Below are 20,290 nucleotides of genomic sequence, written 5' to 3' on the forward strand. Positions count from 1 at the left end.
TCTTAAGTTTGTTTCTTTCATTACCTGGCAATATGTATCTGCTGCACATTGAAAAGCTACTTCCATCCATCTGGTATGGATTTTGCAAGCCTTGGTTTCTTCCACATTTCAAGCAAGCCTAACAATACCAAAGAATTAAATCTAGTAAATAATTCCCATTTGAGAGAGAACTTTACAAAGTTGTCTGAGTCTGCCTTCATGGGACAGACCTGCACAGGAAGGAAAACGTGGACTTCACTCCTGACATTAAACTGTATGAAGCAACAGCTCTGAACAAAGGACCATTATATGTCTGCACTCTAAGAGTAAGGCCAGACAAAAATGTATAAAGAGCCTGGGAATACTCAAAGCCTTGAGTGCTGTCTCAAATACTGCAGTCTTTCCTTTCCTGTCCAATCTGGTTTGCTGTTTTTCATCACAGGGCAGGTTCCTGACTCACTCTGATAGATTCAGAGGAAATTTCCATAGCAAATGAGTAACTTAAGCTCAGACACTTGGATATGACTGCATGTTTAATGGTGCTTGGCTGCGCTTTTGCTGGGTTATACAGGGCTACAAGAAAGAAGTCACATTTCAAAAAGTGGTAGAATCCGGTTCTTCACTATACTCTTTATTTAGAACTTGTTTTTGTAATGTTCCTCTGAATTCCTGCAATGGTTTGTGATGCTCCTGAGCAGTAAAAAATTGGCTCCACAAATTTTCCTTTGTCCTCTACCTCATTTCTGTCCTTCTTGTAGGAGCTGGCACTCCCTATTTTGTTTTAAAATATTCATGATAACTTTTTTCTTTTCTGGGTTCAACAAGTGCTCCCTCTGTGGTGTATTCCAGGTGGATTTCCTCATGCAGGAATTTTTCTTCCCGTCTCTAGCTGTTTTGCTACTAAACAAACTGGCTTTGCAATTCCCCAAAATATCAAAATAGCATATATGATCTGATTACTTTAGGATTCTCAAAAAACAAAGTTTATTTTTAGAATGAAGCTTGCATTCATCCTTTAATTTAATTGTGGCAGACATATAATAGTCTTAAAGACACTTCCATGAGGTAATATTTTATCTTATCAAATTCTTGTACATATGTAAAAGATATCAAGCAATAATAAGTACTTTTTTCAGCTAATGGAAGAAAAACAGCTTTTTGTGCAGTCACAGCATTTATATCATTTTCATAAAGGAATATTTAAGTTTCTGAGTATGTATTGCAATATCTAAGTTTTACTCATTACACTGGAATCTGTTCATGGTTTTACACATGAATATTTTATTTTTCCTTCTATTTCTCCTTTAAAATATAATTCTAGGTGTCAATCTTCCTTCCCATTGTGCTGTATGTAGAGGGTTTGAAAAAAACACAATCCTTATTTCTCCTAACTCAAAACCATTAACCACTCACTTGCTAAAAAACCCCAAACAAAAACAAACCAGCCTAAAAACACCACAGCAAACTTAACATTTTCTACATTGAGCCTAAACCAACAAACATTATTAAAAGCAAGCCCACCTCACCACTTTCTTTTGCAAAGCTTATGTTGTAACTGAACCTGAAATTGAATTAAACCCCTATTGTTTCCCTGCAGAAAAGGAAGAAATCAGGCAGTTTTTACTACTGGACTGACTCTACAATTTTCTCTAGTCATGGCAGCCCGTAAGTCCATTATGCCTGTGGGCTCAGTAATCAGGTCACAAGCATCTGTGAGCATGCATTAAGTTTGTGCAAACAACTGTGCTTGGAGGTCAAGCTAGATGATGTGTGCATACACAACTAATGAGCTATTTGGCACTGCCTAGCCATGAATTCCCTGCTCATACATGGAAAAAATATTCACAAAATACAGGCCTACACCTGCATGCTACCTAATGTTTGATGGTCAGGTTTTGCTTTCTCACAAAACAACCTTTTGTGGTCATTATCTGTGTCTTCAGTAATATTACTCTGGATTCATACTGAGAGGAGAATTTGCTTCTTGTCTTAAAAAGTGGATTTAATCCTTGAGAATGAAGCTTAACTGACTTCTGGAAAACTAATCTAGCAGCCTCTCAGAATGAACAGGAGACAACTAAATATTTTCTCTACAGAAAGTATTTTTGACCTAAATTGAAAGGTTAGTCCATCAAGCGTTTTTTAGTTCAGACTTATTTTTTTGCAACACTACACAAATAGTCATGTAGATCACCAAATTATATCAAGTGTCTGCATTAAGAAATAGTTAGCCCTAATATATACAACTGTGGACATTAAAAATCTGTTAAGCCATTATTTTGAGAAGACAATTGGATTACAGTGAACTGAACCCTTGCCTTAAAACCAGACAAGGTACTTTATAAAAAACAGACCTTACATTTAATCTTGGTGAAATGCAATAATTAGGTTTGCAATTCTTATGGAAATATTGACGGAAGCTATGCAAATTAATTAGCAAAACAAGTAGTTAGTGAGAAAAGGCCAATAGCCTCAATAAATAGCCTTTTCCTACACACTGGTGAGTTGAAATAGTTTTTGCAATCAATACTGGAGTAGGTGTAGATCCATCAAATGTACTGCAGCCTGCAAGATACATGTGACAGAACAGGGATATGGGGTCAGAGCAGCCCACACTGAGTGTCTGAGCTGATCCAGCACATCATCACCAGCACAGCCACATGCTGCAGGGTGCTTCCTTCCCACCAGACATACAGGGAATATAAACAACCATGATTAATGAAAGCTTTATCTAAAAAATTTTTATCCAGGACTGAACCTAAGGATTCCATAAATGATATTTCACGTTTCTGTGGTATTTGGCACTATTTGCATAATGTTTTGAGTTACAGCTTTTAGTCAGTGCTTTGTGTTGGGCTCAGACAGCAAACAAATACAAAAAATCTCTTTTGTTATGCAAAGAGCATAACTGAACCTGTTGAATCTCAGAAGATGAGCAAAGTCCCTAAATATCTAATATGATTCTAGATCAGACTTGTGAAAATGCATTTTCAAAGTCTTCATCCTCCGGCTTCTTGTTCAGAAGAGAAGAAAGTCTCCTGAACACAGCATGAAGAAAACAGATGCAAATGAATCTGCAGAACGTCCAGAGGTGTTTAGCTCAAAGCTCCTACATATAGAGCCTGGAATTTGCTTGCTTTTCAAACTTCCATGTAGAATTAAAACTGCCTTCTTGGCTTAATCCTGCAATTATGGCAACTCACCACAACACAAAGTAGTTCAAGAGAAGCTCTGCACTGACCTTGTCCTCATCACAGGCTCTCTGGTAACTCTGTATAGAACACCTTCAGTGTTCATTTGGACACAAAATACAACTTTTTTATTGTGCACCAGAGTTTAATAGGGTTTTTTTTTCTATATAAGACAATAAAGTAATTATTTATGACAAGATAACCATATGCCAAAGGAAAAATAATTCCAAAATTAACTGGGTATGTATTTTAAAGAAATATATGTTAGTAAATCAAAACGTATAGTTCAGTTTACATAACTATCAGTCAAATTATTTCCATTAAAGAAGAAGGTGGAAAAGGAAAATAAAAATAGTATCCACAAGACTTTGGACTATCATTAAGATATGAAGATTCATAACTGACCCTCATAAATGAGTAACAAATCTAAACTGATTTTAAAGTTGGGTACATTAACAACATTTCCTTTTCCTGAGTTTGATAACAGTTATGAGTCAGTTTATTTCTAACTAAAGACAAAATGCTCAGTTTAAAATTCTAGGAAATTAACCACTATAGTTTAACACATTAAACAGCTTGGGCACCATTAAAACAAACTTCCTAAAATTTAGAGTGATGAAATGATACAATGAAAGGATAAATATAGGCTTCTTCTAATGTTCAAGTAATCCTTTTTCATTAGTAGAGCTGCCATGATTGTGATATTTAACAGTTGTATGCCACTTTAAATCTTAAAAAACTGTGTAAACATTAATTATAAATGAACATTAATAATACACCTCTGTCTAAAGTATTTAAGTATTTATTAACTCTACTTCACAGGCACTATGACAAAGAGAATCTCAAATTTCAAACTCCAAATACTTAAATTTAGGAACCAAATATTGTATTAGCTTTACATTATTTTCAAAAGCTATATGAATCAAAAATATAACTTGTAATTTAGAGGTTCTGGAGGTCTCACCCTACCTGAAGATCAGGCTATTTATTTAATACCCAATACTACTCCAGCTTTACGACAGCAGCTCAGGACCGTACAAGCTAAGAAAAGTACTGAATTGTGATTCATGTTGCTTAATTTCAGCCCTACAGATGCTTTAGGTGCTCAGTTTATTTCTTCAGGATATATCTGTAGTCAACAGGAACTGAAAGATATTTTCAGTTTAGTTCCTTCTTTCAGAAGAACTGTGTCTAACCTGAGAGAGGAGGAAAAGTAGATGAACACCTTACAGCAGCCATGCATAAACCAAATGAGACGCGTACAGCCCAAGTGTGCAAGGCATCCACAACAATTGCTTGTACAAAGCTTCAATTCAAAACCAGCAAGGGCAAGTCTGCTCCAAAAGACCTGTGAGATAGACTGCCATCACAACAAGACAATTCTAAGACTGAGCAGGGGGTATGCCTCTCTCCAAAGTGTTTATTTATTCCAGCAAAGAGCTAAGTAGTTCTTCTGTGAGACACTATTTATTTTAATAGCTTACTATTACAATAAAAAAATTATTATGCAACAGATGCCTCATAATTAAACTTTAAAAAGCTGCACATCACAATGCTGTTCAGAAGAGTCCCTTAAATACACAATCCAGTGTTCATGTAGAAACAGATTAAATGCTTGGACATGGATTTATCCACACAAAATATTCTTCCAATTGGGCAGATGCATTTTATAATCTATATGTACGTTATTAAAACTACTATGAAAAGGGTTGATTCTTTATGCATAATCAGTTCCCATTGAATTTAAATTACTTTCAGTGAAGCACTGATGCAGATAAAATACTTTAAATGTACAGAATATTAAGCAAATGTTTATATTAAAAAAAAACTGCTTTCAGGTGAAAACGTGCTCAGCGAAGCACAACCCCCATAGTGCCTTGCAGAATATTAATGCTCAGTAGATCACGAGATGACAACAAGTATTCCTATGTAAGAGCTTGGAGTGGGAGAAGAGGTAGCATTCAGATGACAAGCCTTAAGAATAGAAATGTGCAAACACATGGGGGGTGATACTATTGAGATGTAAATGAAGTTAGAAATATATGGAATCAAACCTGCTTGGAGTCAGGAGTGTCTTGTAAAACAGGGACAGCAGCATGTTTAGCATGAGCAGCTTCAGCTGGCCCCAGTGCCCACAAGAATTTGCATAAAGGCTACCTAGTGCTAGGGATAATATATAACTCCTACTGGAGAAGGATGCAAACTAGACTGCCTGAGCCAGCCTCAGTGGAAGCTAAGGGTCTGGGATAGGAATCAAAATTTCACAAGAAAGCTAAGGCCTGCTCAAAGCAGAAAAAAAGAGGCACAAAAAGGAAGGGCTGAAGACTATGGATTTAATCTAATGAACCTGTAAAGGACGCCAGCACTTGTGTACATTTCTTACAACTTCCTTTGAAATTGAAAGCATAAACTAATGCCTTAAGAGCATGAGTACCAAACTTATTTAATAGTCATGATCCTAAATGCAAACTTTTCTTCATCTTTACTCGACCCCCAAGGAATGGCTCACGTTCCTGTTTGTCCAGCCCAGAGGGAGTGAACAGTTACTGAACAATCCTCCAGAGCAGGAGGAAGACAACTGTGGGAATTGCAGCTCTTCCACCAAACTCAATTGCTTGGGCTTTTGGGCATCAGTAACAACATGTTGCTCCTAAAAGATGACATCAGTTCCCTCTAAAGAGGTAATCCAAGTAACTAGTCTTGATTAGTTGTCCAAACTCTCTTAATAATGTTTGCATTCAAGAGGGGGAAAAAAATAATGCAATTTGTCCTAAGTAGGGATAATCTGTGACTGCAGTTCACTCCCACTTATCCATGGTGGTGTTTGCTCTAGCAATGCACCCCCCACTCTATATTGATTATGGCAGGACCCTGGACTAGACACCTCAATTCAGACAGTTGAAGATGTTTCTTTCCTGCATCCCCTTCCAGACAAAGGAGAAGCCAAATTAAAAGTCAATAACTTTCTGTGGAAAGTACCCCTTGCATTATTAGGCATTCTTCAGGACTGAGTTCTACTGCATCAAAACAGTCTAAATTATAGATTTTACTCTTTTAACTAGTTCTGTCTGTGGGTTTAAAGACTAACAATCTCTGTTTGGAAACAGTAAGAGGAACAGAAAATTTTATGACCCTGCCAAAATTACATATTTATTGTAGACTTCTTTGGACAGATTTAGCAACAGAATTCTGTCTACCTATCTATCCCAATAGTAACCATAAGTGCTCCTTTTTGATTCAGATTTTACTCAAATATTGAGTATTTACCTTCTTACCTTTACTTCTATTTACCTTGATGAGAATGAGCTTAGGATGGGCCCCTGCAGTTCCATCATTTAATAAGAGCTCACACTATTTCTTTCAGATCAAAAATTGGAATTGCTGTATTATGTAAATTCTATTGCTTCAAACAAAAGATTGGTGTTGTCCTAGCAATTAACTGTCTGGTTAATTAGACCTCCTTCCTTTTGCTCAGCAACCTGCATTGATGTGCATATTCTGTTACAAAAACAAACTAATAAGCTTTACATTGTTTGTGCAGAATTGCTAGGAGATTGGCAATAAGAAAAAAATTAAGTCTTATTCTGAAAACTGAAAAACTGAAAATCTATTAAAAATGGAAATGTAGCTTTTCTACAAGAAGCAGAAATCCAATAAAAATGTGAATTTTGTCATGTGGAGTGATGGATTTGGAGCACTCAAGAAGGACAAATGAATCATGCTGAGCTGTTAATATCCCTGCCAATTCTATGGTGTTCCACGAGCATGTGAAACTGTCTTTGTTTGCTTTCCTAACAACCATCTCTTAAAAGATTCTCTGGGAACATAGGAAGCTTCTGTAGTGGGATAATTGTTTCAACAGCTTGGACACTGATTTTTTTTATAAGTAATAGAGGACTCAGATCATTACTATGGAGAGTAATACTTGATGTCAATGGGTGCACTGACAGTAATGTGCAAAGATGATTAAAAAATAACTTTCCTGTAAGAAAAACAAGTGGCCTTTATTGGATAATTTACTTCAGTTTTGCTGCTGTTATGAATTTCTAGTTTATTATTTTTTAATAACAGTAATCATAATTTTATTTATTAGGCAAGGGTAGTAAGGACTATGAATTATTAAACCTTAACAGAGATAGAATCACTTCAAAGATCCATTGAGTATTCAGATTATGTGGCCACTAATGCCCTAAAAATAAAGATCCCTACATATTTAGGACTTATTTCACAAAGGTCTTCCATGCACCTTTGAATCTACTGGTATTTTACAGCAGAATACTGGACAGACATTTATAAAATGCTTATAATCGATAATATTATTTTCTAGCTTCATAAAAATCAGTCTTTGAGGAATTGAAAATAAATTCATGTATAAAATTTGAGGCATACATTTTTCAATCGACACAAGCAGATATACAGTTCTAAAACGGAAATAAAATTTCTTCAAATCTGTCTCATGGGGAGCTGCCTTCTTTGCAATAAAACAATCTCCCACCACATGACTAAGCCACTAAATAATTCAGGAAAAGGGCACAAAATATGAAGAGTAAAAAGAAATTGAGTACCTTGAACAAGAGTGCAAAAGATCTCTGCTATTCATCTATTTATGTAAAAAAAACAAAACCAACAAAGAAATCTTTATTCTATTTTTACAACTTGGACAATCCCTTCTGCAAGGCATTGCAAAGGTGTGTATATATAGATATGTAAAGTTGAAATTTTGAGGAACTACTGTTAGGAAATCCTAATGGAATTGACTGATAAAGAAAAGTAAACTATTGAAAAAGTAAATATATTTCACAGTAGTAATAATCACAGACAGTCAAATAATTTGAATAAAAACAAGGAAAATCCATGGCTATTTATAAACTGCATTACTCCTTAATACAATAGGAGGATTATTTGTTTGTTTTGTTGGGGACTGGATTTTGGGTTTTTCTTGTTTTGGTTTTTGATTTTAAGAAATTCCAACACAGCAGCTTGAAGTACCATTATATAGATAAGAAAAGATAAGAATAAAATAAAGATAGAACAATTTCAGTCTGAGGAGGAAAAAAGGAGTATCAAATATATAGCCAAGAATATGACTTTTGGAGCTAATTATTTAGAAACCACTCAAGATGGTGTGTAGCTCCTATTAATAGTCTATAGAAATAATGCCACTCTAAAGAATGCACCAGATGGTGGTGAGACACTGAAAGGAAAAGCATTTTCATTCCATGTGCTTCTAACAGTTATCTGATCATCCTTAAGCATTCTGGTTTTCTGAAGGTATCAGTTAAAAAATTTAAAAATATCTGATACCATGTCGGGACATGAATCTTAATGCCAAAATGGCACATATTTATTTCCTGTTAATGGCAGATGTATATATGTGCTCCAGCTAAGGAACAGCATACTCAGGAAATTACATGATGATCTATCATAAAGTTTGGGTACTGATAACAGAATGAATGTATTTCAGAAATGTGCAGATGCCTTATTTTATAAGCCTAACATTTTTTATTATTAATGTGTGTACAGCAGCACAGATAACCACTAATGGATATTGAAATGATAAATTTATTTTCTAATTTTCTTTGTTGAGCATTCTGCCCTAGGAGATTTACTACTGTACCGAGAGGTTCTGTCAGGATCTCTGAGGTGCTTTCTGTAGGTATTTTAAATTTGTAGGGAGTGGATTAGACTGTGAGATAGTGCTCTTTTGATAGATGAAAATACTCCTGCTCTGCAGAGCCAGGTCCCTCCCCATGGCCTCTTGGCCAGGAGGGCTGCAAGGGGGTTTTTGTGGGAGCAGGAACACACCCAGCTTGCTTTCCACATGGCACCACTTGTGACCCCACTTTGGGGCCCAGACCGGCCCCTCCTTTTATACTCGGTGGTTTGCCAAACCCCCACTGATTTAACAGTGCCGTGATTTGAAGCTGCTTTGCAAAAAGCCAGACGAGTCTCAAGTGGACATTTCACAGCCAGTCCTGGTAAAGCCTGGCCATGGCAGCACAGACACAGCTGGGCACAGCTGTCCTGGTGAGAGCACCTCGTGTGAGCCCCAGGGAGACTGTGGGTGTCACCTTGTGAGCCCCAGGGAGACTGTGTCACCTCGTGTGAGCCCCAGGGAGACTGTGGGTGTCACCTTGTGAGCCCCAGGGAGACTGTGTGTGTCACCTTGTGAGCCCCATGGAGACTGTGTCACCTCGTGTGAGCCCCATGGAGACTGTGTGTGTCACCTTGTGAGCCCCATGGAGACTGTGTCACCTCGTGTGAGCCCCATGGAGACTGTGTGTGTCACCTCGTGTGAGCCCCATGGAGACTGTGTGTGTCACCTTGTGAGCCCCAGGGAGACTGTGTCACCTCGTGTGAGCCCCATGGAGACTGTGGGTGTCACCTTGTGAGCCCCAGGGAGACTGTGTGTGTCACCTTGTGAGCCCCAGGGAGACTGTGTGTGTCACCTCGTGTGAGCCCCATGGAGACTGTGTGTGTCACCTTGTGAGCCCCAGGGAGACTGTGTGTGTCACCTTGTGAGCCCCATGGAGACTGTGGGTGTCACCTTGTGAGCCCCAGGGAGACTGTGGGTGTCACCTTGTGAGCCCCATGGAGACTGTGTCACCTTGTGTGAGCCCCATGGAGACTGTGGGTGTCACCTTGTGAGCCCCATGGAGACTGTGGGTGTCACCTTGTGAGCCCCAGGGAGACTGTGTGTGTCACCTTGTGAGCCCCATGGAGACTGTGGGTGTCACCCTGTGAGCCCCAGGGACACAGACCCCACAGAATGCCCTCCCAGCACTGAGCTGGCATCATCTGACACTGCAGAGCTAAATCCACTGACACTGAGAGCAGAGGCTCCTCCCCAGCCGGGGTCAGAGACTGAAATAAAGGGTCACTAAGATTCAAACCTCTTTGCACTACTTTCCCATCACTGATTTCCATTACCAAGGAGTGGATACTTCTTAATTGATGCTTTCACTTCATAGTAATTAATTGTACCTAGACTTCTTTTCATCTCTTGAAATACATCATATCACAGAGGCTCAAACAAAGGACCGTAAAAGCAGTCTATATTACTACTAAATAAGAGTATTCACTGGTTTTTATCTTAGGTTTACATGCCTTTCACCTGCTCTACCAACATTAAAACTCAGTATTATCAGTTAGCTTTTTAATAATGAATAAGTTATATTAAAAAGAGCATGTTAGCTGTACATAACATTTTATAATTGTAGTCAGGTTTATTATTTTCTGTACTGTATATCAAATTAAGTACAAATATTAGTACTGACAGTGTAGCATAAATAGTTTTTAACCTTTACTGCCTGAGCATGTATTCATTATAAATAAACAGCCATAGACTTCTAAGCCATATCTGGGCATACGAATGGCACATTTAGATGTACTGTCATTTATACATATATTGCTCACACATAACCCTGTGATGGTTTAGTTGTGATTTTCAGTAGCTAGGAATACAAAATGCTTGGAATTTCAGAACTAAATTAAAGAAAATTAGTAACTGAAAACTCAGCAGATCACATTTATTGGTTTGTTTCAATTTTCTCATCTGAAAACATATAAATTACAAAGTAACTCCTGTTACATGTAATATAAGGCTAGGAAATTTTTCCCCCTTTTCCTACACCTTGAGAAAGTGACAACACAGAAATTTCACTGTACACCTTAATAAAAAGAATCTTTTGTAAATGAGCAAAAGACCCAGACAACCATTCTAGCATAAAGATAAAATCACTATATCCTTTTTAAATAAAGCCATTATATTGTTGTTAAATGTCATAGCAAAAGAGCTTTCAACTACTCTCCAAAAGACATTCTATATATGGTGGAGAATACCACTTAGGCTCTAAAATGTGATGTCCTTGCATTTATTGTATGTACTGAAACATGACTAATCAGATTAATTAAAAAAACCTACTTTTATTTTTCTGTGCTCCTTCTCTTAAACATTCTACCAAAGCATGTGCTGACTTAAATTATAACCAGTCATTATTGTATTGCATGAACATCTCATTCTCCAGGTTAAAAAAATAATATAGATAAAGCAGGCTGAAACAATTTTACTCAAATAGGATTTAGGACATTTAATATCAGTAATCTGCCTATAGACAGGCAGATGGATTCAATGCATTTTAGAATTCTTTTCCATACCAAAAAAGAACAAGTATAAAGGTGTTATGCATACTAAAAGCTATCAAAGCTAACTATTAAATGTTGCACTACTCAATGTTTATCGGCCAAATTAGGACTGATACAGAAGAAGAAAATGGGGAGCTTAAATATTTGAGCTAATCCTCTTGCACCTATAAATTAACATACATTAGGAAAGGTTAAGCCTGGTTACAAATCCCAGTAAATCAAGAAGATTGAACAGCTCTAACAATATTGTTTAACAGTATTCTGAAATATCCATATCCATCTTTCTACACCTTCTTTTGTGGTCTTACAGTGCCTGGGAATAGCTGATTTCCCATTTCAGGTCATGAGGGAATATTTATTTAAAAACTGGAAAAATCTGTTGGTGCAATAGGATTTTTCCCCTTCTTTTATTGAAAGACTAAAAAACCTAAAGGGACTTAAAATGATTAAAAATAGTATCTTAATATTAAGATGTAATATAGATATATCCATTAGCTGATTGTGTCTGTGTCCCCCTGTAGGCTGAAAGGGCCTGTTCTAGAGAGAGCTGGCAGAAGTCCAGAGCTCCTTAAGATTAAAAGGATTTTTATGAAAACTCTGCCATTTGAGATGGTACTTTTTACCTTTTAGGTTACTTCAAGACCCAGAAGCCTGCAAGCATATATATCTATATATCTATATATCTACATCTATATCATCTATATCTATATCTATATATATATAGATATAGATATAGACATTATCTCCTGTTGCTAACTCCTCACTGTTTGGAGATGACTCTGCAGCCTCAACCCTGCATCCTGGTGGAACATCAGGACTGGGAAGGGAAGGTATGGATGTCTTCCTGCTGATAAGTTAATGAGGAGTCACCGTGTATATATTTTCTCACCTTTCAAATTTTCCCTTTTTCTTTTTAATCTACTTGTCCCAATTAATCATATGCAAAAGTCTATTTTTACACATATTCACCCTCAGAGTCCCCAGGTGCATTAATTCAACTTACATTTATACATAAGCATTTGAAGTCTGTATCCAGTGCTTAATTTCAGGCCTCATAGGAATATTAACCATAAAATTAAGGCCGCTGTACACTTACTTCCCCTATGCTGCAACTGGCAACCACCCAGGACACAATCCTAAAAAAGAAGTGGGTTTTGATCACTGTTCATGTGAAAGGTCAGAAAGTAACTTCTCCTCAGAGGGAAAATGTGTGTTAAAGATGTTACAAACCATCTTTTCATTTGATCCCATCCACTCATGGAAGAATTGCTGGTTACTTTCCTAGTCACATGAGAGAAAATGCTTACAGTTAACATGTCATATAAATCAGAGGCATGATCTGCAATAAAGTTATTAATTATATTTTAAAAATGATTTGTCATTTTGAGGTATTTTTAATTGTAAATTATTTTAAGAAAAGAATAGACAGATAAAGTAGACGGGTTTGGTCTAAATCTGCAAATCTAGAAATTGTAAGTCATACAAACTGGTTTTTGTCACAAACTATCAAAAGATTTCAGTTTCCAGATCCAAAGAAAGACAGGAAAAAGCAACTATGGAAAGCAGAATGAAAGTACACACTATAATATAAAGAAAATAAAAAATCTTAAGAGATCATAGAGGTAAAATGAATCACTAATAAGAATATCCAGCCTCACACCCATACAGTATTTAAAGCTCAGCCTAAGGTAGGGTTAGGGAAAAACCAGAAAGTTTAAGTGTGGGAGTTAAATGCTAACTCTCTTGGGTGCCTATGACAATCTCTCCCAAAATCCCCTACAATGATAGCTTATTTTAACAGAGAAGGGGTTAAATGAAACCACCTCTTCCCAATGGACTAAAGAAATTCAACTCAAAGTTTCTGCCCTTCAGTTGAAAATCAGATTTGAATGCTCTGATTTCTTGTGCAGCTTCAAGATTTATTCATAAGTCACAGATGAATGCACTGTATGTTGTATTTATATGAACAAACGCATTAAAAGAACAAAAGAATCATTTCTATTATATACCTAGATGTATGTTTGTCAGCATCTGAAAGAATATCAATCCTGCAAGTTATAAGTATTCAGTTACTCTTTTAAAATCATCATTCAAGGCATTGCAAGACATTGCAAGACTGTAGCATAAACAATGACCTCTAAGTGTATCTTCTTTCCCATTATCTCAACATTGCGAAGCAGTGATATTGAAATCTTTGTAATATCAGCACAAAGCTATTTATTTTAAAATCATTCCATCCAGTAAACCAACCATAATTTTATTAACAATAGCAAGAAGTTGATATGGTATTGAAAGGAATAGTAACATACTATTCACCTTAGCTTCTTTTACAAAGAATCTCTTAGTTCATTTGTATTTCTGCAAAAGGGCACATGATAATTTAAATTCTTTATTAAACTTTTTCAATTAAATTTCTAAAACCTTATCAGGTATAGAGCATCTTCAGGGAACAAAACTTTCATAATAACAATACTGTGGAAGCTTGTAATCTTTAAAATGACTCATTCACTATGATTAATTTACCCTTTATTTGTATCTGTATATCTAAAGGGCAAATGTCACTTCTAGACATATTATTTCAGACAGAAAATTTTATACAGAATTTTACTTTAGATGTCGGTCACATCATTTATGAGTAACAGTCATGACTGACTCATTGCGTTTTCTGTCAGTGCTTGAGCTTCTTCACATTTCAGAAATATCTCTTGAAAAAGAAATGCTGCTTATAGGCTGTGAAAGACATCACAGAGCTAAGTCAAGCAATGTTTCTCCAATTAACAGAGGCTAAGTACTGCCATGTGATGAGCATTCCAAAAGTAACACTACACACCTTACGTGATGCAACCAAGCCATTACAGGACCTTGCACTCTTCTGAGTGCTCCAGGCAGAAATGATTTTCCTTAGGCCATGGCCTAAGAAACTCCAATACAGAAATTGCAAATAATGCTCAGACAGCCAGTATGGCCATGTTTGCTTCAAATCACAGCATATAATTAACAACAGCCCCCCACACCCATACTGACCTGAAGTCCTTGCAAGACTTAATTCGGGCTTTACAGTAATCGCTGAGGAATGGGACAGAGAGCCTTTCCAATCAGCTTGCTGGCAAGTGGGTAACTTAGCAGAGGCTGCAGACTGCTCAATCATCTGCACCAAATCATTTTCTGCACCAAATCAACTGATGGCAACATGATGAATCCTGTGGGAGCAAGATTCACTGCAGGAAAGGTCTAAAGAACAAAAGAGAAATTCTGTTAAGGAGCTTGAGGAGATGGATATTCAGATGCAGGAGTCCCTAATGCGATTGAGCCAATGGATCACCCTTGATAGATTAAAATCTAATAAGGGTAGAAGAAATTACTATTCAAATGTAATGTTTATTGGCTGGGCCACACAAAGTGATTTAGTCATTAAATATTTTATGTCTTATACTTTATGTCCTTATTCAGTGGCAGAGGTTCAACTGCCCACTGAGACCATTGAGATTCACAGGATGGGGAAGGGGGTTGGTGAACATTTGGCTTATGTCATTGCGGGGAGTTTTATTTCTGATGATTGGCTTGGCAGCAGAGCATTGTATGACTAATTGCCTACACTTTTCAGCTTCTTTCCCACCTGTTTGTAGGGATCACCATCCTAGGAGAAGATGAGCTCTACAGGAATGAGATTAGACTGACTGAGCCATGGGCTGGTGTGAGAGACTGAAAACCTGAAAGAGTTAATGTCTCAAACACTTGGCAGACAAGAAAAGAAATGTTACCATGCCAACAAGATAAGGTGCAGTGAGAAAAGAGGATCTTGTGGAAGCAGGATAGAGCTTTTCAGGGACCAAATTCCTTATCTTGGGTAACTATCTCCAAAACCAAGTTTGAGGCAGCATTGTACTTGTGACAAGAGAGAGGGAGGCTGAGGCCATGAGACCCTCTCCCCTCCCCTCCAGCCCCTTGAAGTCTGAGAATTAAAAAATGTGCCTGCATGAGGATTATTCTATAAATAGTGCAACTGAGAGGGCAGGGCATACACCCACCATCCAAAGAATCCAGAACAGCAACACAGCTGGAATCCTGGGTGGCGATCCAGATCTTTTTCTCAACCTCTGTTTTCCTATCTTTCCTTCTTCCTCTCTTCCTTTCATGGAAAATTTAATTCTCTGCTGCCACAGGCTGTTCAGAAATGTTAAAGTTGTTGCTATAATGAGCTGTTCAACCTATCAGAAAGTTTAAGGTTTAAATGCCATAAATAAAACTTTCAAATAGATAGTTTGGTGTTCTTTCATCTTAATTTAGCCAAAGGGTATCCCAAATGTTGGCTGTCTCAGAGAGTGATGGCAGCCCAGGACTGTCCTCTTGAGACCAAACATTCTGTGTGAATGAGAGAGAATGTGCAAGCATGAAAAAGATCTACTGCATTTTGGGAAAGTGCTACTGCCAATAATCCATCTGTATTTAAATTATTTACCTTGACCTGCATTAAAATACCCCAAATGATCATAGTTAGGTTTGGTAACAGCTCTTTTAGTGACCACCTTCAAGGAAAGGAGGAATTTCCTCAGTCATACAGCCACCTGTGCATGGTCAAAGCCTGGTAACTGAGAGACTCTTTCCAGTCCTTTTAATCCATCTCCCCACAACACACAGCCTGTCCAAACAACACACAGCCTGGCAACAGGCAGAAAAGGGCAAAAATCTAATCTCTAACCTGGCACTTAATCAGATTATGGTCCATCTCCTAGAGCAGGTGATCACTTCTGAAGCTCTAAACATCCATGAAATGGGAAGCATCCTGAAGACAGACAAAACTAGTTTTATTTTATTATTTATTTTTCTGTACTGAGCACCCACAAATACTTTCTCAGCTACAGTTATTCCACAAGCAAAACTCACCGAGCCAGGAGTGACTACTATAAACAAAAATACTGATTTTACTTAAAACTACTTGCCTTATCAGGCAGATATCTTTACCAGTCTCCTTCCTTCCCATATTCTTGACCATCTGCCTCCAACTCTGTCCATTTATTACTGGTAGCAATATCATACTGTATTTCTTTGCCACAGTGTGTGTGGCATTGACTAGTTATCAGTTCATTTTACAGCCTTCTTGTTTGAACTCCTGCCAATGTTCTTGTTTTTGCTACAAGCTTTGGAAAAGTTGAAAACTTGGACAGAGACATTTTTTTTCTTTCTATTCAGTCTCTCTTCCAGATGGTTGACATTACTTTGAGCAGTCCTCTCTTTTCAATTTTGAAATTATTTGGTCTGGCAGTGACTTTTATTTCATGTTTTTAGAGTCTACAAGCTGGATTTGTGTCCTCTCTAAATTTGCCTTTTGATGTCAGTGAAGCTACAGCAACTTTGCATAGTGTGATGAACTTGCTTCATCAGAGGGTCAATTATAACTGCAAAGGAAGCTGAAAACACTTTTCAAATAGTCTGATATTGCACCTTTAACTCAAAGTTCATAATTTTTTTTTTCACAAATCATGCATTTATTACTAGATTATCCACTAATATTATTTGTCCAACATAGCTGGAAGTTGGATTTTCCTGCTGCTGTTAAGTGAAGCTCTTCAGCTGGTTTTATGTTCCTTATCTAATAATAATTTATGCATCTTTTGGATATGGGAACTATGGTGCTTAATATGAAGTACAGGACACAAAACTACATTGAGTAAGATGTTGATGAGGATTTATGTTGGGTTATTACCCTTGCAAGGAGATGCCTCATGTGCTTAAAGTCAATAATGAAACTCAAATTTGTTTAACAGGTTTGACAAGAAATACTTTATCTGGGTGGATATTAACAGAATTTAGAAAATCAAACAACAAAAAAAATAAGAACTTGTAATTTAAGAATGTTATTTTGAAGGATCTATATGTATGTAAAAGGAATGTTATAACAAGGGAAATGTGTGGCTTAACAGTTTCTTCTTAGGCCACCTGAGCCATAAAAACTTTGATAAATAAAGCTGGTAGAATACAAGTGTAGGATCTCTGTGTGTGTATAACATATGTATGTACATATGGGCAACTTTGCAATTTTAGTCCACCTGAGTTTCTTTACAAGTTTCTGTAAATAAAGTTGGTAAAACATAATCATAAATTTTTTCATAACTAATTGAAAAATCTACACTTTATTCTGATTTTAGCTTAAATAGCAAGAATGGGGAAAGCAGCCCTTGTAAAGTAGATGAAACCCATAAATTCTCATTCTGATTTTCCTTTACTGCTGGAGAAGCCAGTCCGCACACAGGAGAGCTGTCATATCCTTCAGCATGAATTTTTCGATGGCAATGAAACCAATGGGCAGAATTTAGGTCTCACTGCCATCTGTGAGAGGTTTTCCACTGACTTTTACTGAGCTAGGATTTCATCCAGGGCTGTGCAATTATCGTTTCACTATATTATTTCCTCTGGACTAGATGGCTGTGGCACAGTTTTGTTTCAAAACAACAAACATGAGCAAATCAGATAATCCTTCTCCACAATAACACAATAATTCCTCTCATCTCCAGCATAAATGTTTAAATGCTTTTTTTTTTTTCTTTTAAAATCCAGGCTAGAAAAAAATAAAAGGATAAGTAAAGACTTCAGCATGTTCAGCTTGGAAAGAATTGTTTATACTACAGGATAACTCTGGGAACTCAGTGGTGTGAATCCAGAAGTTATATTTAGACATTGTATTAGATAAATATGAGGAAGAAACATAGACTTTTTTCAGGTTTTGTCTTTTACACACTATAAATTGCCTAACATCCCTTTGCCTCAGTTCCTTCATAAATAAAAAACACTGCCTTTGCTGATTTTCCCATTATTTTTTTTAGTACCGTGGAGCTGTACAGACTCTCCCTGCCTGTGTCCACACAACACCTCAATGTTGTACAGGTGGTAGCTTCTAGGGACTGAAAAATACAAGTAATTATGCCTTTGAAAAGAAACCTGCATATAGTTGGGAAATTTCCCTCATCACTGTTCTCATCAGAATGCACAGTTAAGAAACACAGTCTAGCATGTACCTGCAGTTATATTTCAGAAAAATACAAGTCTAAAAAGTTATTTCCTGCCTTATAAGGGACTAACACATTCCTTAGATTATTAAAAAAAAATCAGTTAGATATCCAAATCAACTGCCTTTTGCACCTCATTCAGTTGTAATGATATTTTTTCTCCAATGGAGGCAGAAACACCTGCTAGTATGGATCACAATTAAAAAAACCCAAATGTAGAGTTTCCCTTAAAACAAACCTTTAATTAAGCCAAAATCTTTTCCAGCTGGCTTCCTGAATAGGTATTTGAAATCACTTAATATATTAACAAGAAGCAAAATAAGTGCATCAACTATACAAATACACAACTACTTTGCAGTCAGGTTAATGTCTGCTAGTTCATGAACTACTGGCTTGTTGTTAATCCTATTATTTTTCTTATCACCAGGATTCATGCATAGCAAGTGATTTATGCATCTTGTTAGATTTTGGATTATGTTCTATCATGAAAAAATACTTATTTTGCACTGCTTTGTGAGTTTCACTATTTAAGATATTTCTAAGGCCATTACACTTTGCATTCTCTATAATGAGCACCATGATTGGTGTGCACGAATTATGCAGCTGCACAAGATTTCCAAATCCAAGTTTAAGAATGACTCCAACACAAGACTGGAACTCTTCTACCATCATATTTTAGAATCCAAAATACAGCAAATATCCTCCAGAAGTTTGCATTTACCACAGACTCTTTCCAATTACGTATGAGGTTTGCTCCAGTGCATTGTGATAGAGGCTCACTGACAACTTACTGATTAACTCTGCAGCTGTAAGGTGACCCAGGATGCCACTCTTTTCATAATACTCAGATTCTTCTTATTCAGAACATCATGTCATGCATCAAATTAAAAAAAGGACCTTTTATTTCCTGTTCATTTGAGCATAAGTATTCACCCAGCATTTCCTCTGCAAACTAAAGGTGAGCAGTATACTAAAGCATGTACTACAGAGAAAAGAATGGAATTCTTTCTAATTATTAGAAAAGGAATTTAATAAAAAAAGTATTAAACTCACTGTAACCTGTCCAATGAAAACAGAAACATTATATTAATATGAAAAAAAATCATACAGTATGGAATATGGAAAATGTTTGATCAATAATTACTTTGGTTTGCCATTATTCTTTACAACAGTTTTGAGACCATATCTGTTGTTACAGGACTCTGACAATGAGTGAAAAGGCTCAATCAAAAAAACCAAACCACAACAAACCACTGGATTCCAGGTTTAATAATGTTCAAGGTTGATCTGTCATTTCATCTACTCTTGGATTTGGGCAGATGGTAGGGTCAGGCACAGTACAAAAGCACTGGGAGCCCTGAATTCAAATTCAGGTCTAGCATTGGTTATACTAACAAAGATGGTTACTGTGTACAGGAATTTCTAGAGTAAAAAAAACAAACAACAAAATCCACAAAAAACCTACTAAAATCATCATATGGCTTCCACAGAAAAGATACAGATTGAAAGAAGTACAGACATGTCATGGTCCCTGAATAGAAGCACAGACATGCAGTGACCTCATGGGTATACCTACTTTAGGAAGCACTACTATCACTATATATGAGATTAGATAGTCTCAAAAATACACCAAAGACAGAAAAGAGCTAATAAATCAGCCACTCCCTTCACTGAGAGCCAAAAAAGCCTTGTGGACATGTCACTGAACCACTGGCACATAGACACAGACATATCAGTGGGGACTGTTCTTGGTGTCCAGCCCCAGGCCTCACAGCGTAGTGTCACTGCCCTGAATCACAAGGCAATGGGGATCATGTAGGGGCTGTTTTAAAGCTGGACTCTGAACACACCAGGAAGCATAGATGTGCTATTTAAAAGAAAGAGTAATAAAATAAGAAAGCTATTTCTACACCAGAGCTGCAAGCATGGAGTGGGCATAGCTGTCTAACAGGAACAATTCACCACTTCCAA

At 36.9% G+C, this 20,290-nt stretch overlaps 1 protein-coding gene across 1 annotated transcript in view; it reads right to left on the reverse strand.

The window, feature by feature from the left end:
• Window positions 1-20,290, reverse strand: part of LOC111934607 (uncharacterized) — a 370,779-nt gene that overhangs the window by 285,542 nt on the left and 64,947 nt on the right. The window contains exons 4-5 of the transcript XR_015275208.1: window positions 16,015-16,098; window positions 14,340-14,546 (exon numbers count right to left, since the gene is read on the reverse strand). The gene's annotated coding sequence lies outside the window, so the exon portion shown is untranslated. The remainder of the gene's footprint in view (window positions 1-14,339; window positions 14,547-16,014; window positions 16,099-20,290) is intronic.

This window comes from Cyanistes caeruleus, chromosome 12, assembly GCF_971803275.1.
Source record: "Cyanistes caeruleus chromosome 12, bCyaCae1.hap1.1, whole genome shotgun sequence".
In the NCBI taxonomy this organism is placed as follows: Eukaryota; Metazoa; Chordata; class Aves; order Passeriformes; family Paridae; genus Cyanistes; species Cyanistes caeruleus.